General features: G+C 42.3%; 1 non-coding gene across 1 annotated transcript; it reads left to right on the forward strand.

Annotated features, from left to right (window-relative positions):
• The first annotated feature begins 282 nt into the window (after nt 1-282).
• TRNAC-GCA (transfer RNA cysteine (anticodon GCA)) lies at nt 283-355 on the forward strand. The gene has a single exon. It is a non-coding gene; the product is annotated as a tRNA-Cys (tRNA).
• Nucleotides 356-2594: the final 2239 nt, after the last annotated feature.

Below are 2594 nucleotides of genomic sequence, written 5' to 3' on the forward strand. Positions count from 1 at the left end.
GGTCAGAGAAGAGTAAGGAAACCAAGAAGAGTCCACAAGACTGATTACTGTGGTTAACTAAAGGGCAGCAATGGAGAAAGAAGGGTGAGTGTTGAGGGGAACTGCCTAGCAAGTTAGTTAAGGATTAGGTTTGAAGGAAATTGTATGAGTACATATATTTTAAAACAGAAAAACACTGGTTGAGCCTTTTATCTTTTTTGAAGTTCATGCTTAAAAAATCAGGTATATAAAATTATAGAGAGCTTATGTATTATATATTATACGTGAGCTTCCCAAGGGGACTTCCTGGTGGCTCAGAGGGTAAAGCGTCTGCCTGCAATGCAGGAGACCCAGGTTCGATCCCTGGGTCAGGAAGATCCCCTGGAAAGGAAATGGCAACCCACTCCAGGACTTTTGCCTGGAAAATCCCATGGATGGAGGAGCCTGGTAGGCTACAGTCCATGGGGTCGCAAAGAGCTGGAAATGACTGAGCGACTTCACTTCACTTCCCAACGGGCGCTAGTGGTAAAAAAAAAAAAAAAACACAAAAACAAAAACCTGCCTGCCAATGCAGGAGACGTAAAAGATGAGGGTTCGATCCCTGGGTCCATAAGATCCTCTGGAGGCGAGCATGGCAAGCCACTCTGGTATTCTTGCCTAGAGAATCCCATGGACAGAGGAGCCTGGCAGGCAACAGTCCACAGGGTCAAAGAGTTAGACAGGACTGAGTGACTTAGCATGCATGCACATTATATTATATGTATGTAACAATTTATTCTTACCGTAGTGAATTAAAATATTAAGCCAAAGCAACAGTCCCTTTGAAAACACAGCCTCACTTCCTGCCCCAGATCACTTCCCTATTTTTACACATACACTTAACACTATATTGAATACCTAATGTAGTGGATGTGATCAACATACACGTTTGTTATTGCCTTCTGCTATCTCTTTAAAATTTATTAAGGTAGAGGAATCTTGTTCGGACACTAGAGAAAAATTCTGGCAGAGCCATAACTTTTTTACTTGCTCTTAGTTAAAAGATAGTCCTCAATTCAGAAAATAAAATGTCCATTCCCACATGTGAACACAAACACTAAACTCGATTTTCAGCCTGATCTCTGCTCCAGGTGGAACCTGCTTCCCGTCCTGCCTTTCTGCTCTTTATTCCCCACCCCATTTGGTTGTTCAGTGGCTAAGTCATGTCCAACTGTTTGCAACCCCATCGACTGGAGCCTGCCAGGCTCATCGGTCTATGGAATTTCCCAGGCGAGAATACTGAAGTGGGTTGCCGTTTCCTCCTCCAGGGGATCTTCCCGACCCAGGGATCATACCTGAGTCTATTGTGCCTCCTGCACTGGCAGCTGGATTCTTTACCACTGAGCCCCCCTGGGAAGTCCAAGATTTCTCTTTCAAAAAACCCTTACCAACTCCTCCCCTCTTACTTCCTAATCTTTTAAAATATCCTTAATCTAAATGAGCGATACGAGGTCCAAGGAGCTGTTTTGTAACCATTGCCTGTGTATGTGCTGTGCAAGTGAATCTGGGTTTGAAATTTATCATTTATTACATAACTTGATGTTTCGATCTTGACAGTTCAATATGAATGCATGTAAGTTTGTCTTGTGTGCTTTTTGTAATAAAAATGTGATCATTTTATAGCTGTTTTGCAAATTCCATTTTTTTTTTTAGTTTAAACTTGTATTTTACAGATTCTTATCAGTAAGTATATATGGTTTCAGTTATTTATTACCCTCTTGGATATTAAACACAACTAGGTGGTCCTAACTCTACTCTGGCAGCAAGCAAAGATAAATAAACCTCCCCAGCAAGCCAAATTTCACTCTAGACATGTTTAGCTTGATGGACAATTTTTTTGTTTTGTTTTTTGGGTTTTTCTGTTTTGTTTTGTTTGAACCTAGAGTCCTTTTTTTTTGTTGTTTAAAGGACACCTGAGTGATTTTTGCTCAAACAAACAAACAAACCCAAATTAAAAAAGAATAAAAACAACACTGAATCCATTGACACAGATTCGCGTTATCTTCCTTGAATCCGTTGTAAATAGTTCATGACTTTACATAGAAGAGCTTGCACTCTCATTCATCATTTTATTTTTCTTCCTGTAAAATCACTTTTCTGGCCAACTTGAGATCTTTTAAGGGCAGAAACGCAGTCATCTTTTGTATTTCCCTCCAAGCCACAACCAAGAGCTCCTAGCCAGGCATAGTTCAGCTCAGTTCAGTTCAGTCGGTCAGTCTTTGCGACCCCACAGACTTCATTTAGCATGTCAGGCTTCCCTGCCCCATCACCAACTCCTGGAGTTTACTCAAACTCATGTCCTTCGAGTCAGTGGTGCCATCCAACCATCTCATCCTCTGTCGTCCCCTTCTCCTCCCGCCTTCAGTCTTTCCCATCATCAGGGTCTTTTTCCAGGCACAAGCCTTCCATAAATAAAAGAAAAAAAAGAAAAAAAAAAAAGGACGAGCTACTTTAATCGTCCTTGGGCTTTTTGCACCTCCCAGAGGTAGAGGGCGATCAAACCCCAGGCGGCTCGCTGGCCGGTAACTAAGGCCGCTCCCGAAGCGCACGGCCTTACGTAGACGTTGGGGGAGGAG

This window comes from Dama dama, chromosome 1 (assembly GCF_033118175.1).
Source record: "Dama dama isolate Ldn47 chromosome 1, ASM3311817v1, whole genome shotgun sequence".
Lineage (NCBI taxonomy): Eukaryota > Metazoa > Chordata > Mammalia > Artiodactyla > Cervidae > Dama > Dama dama.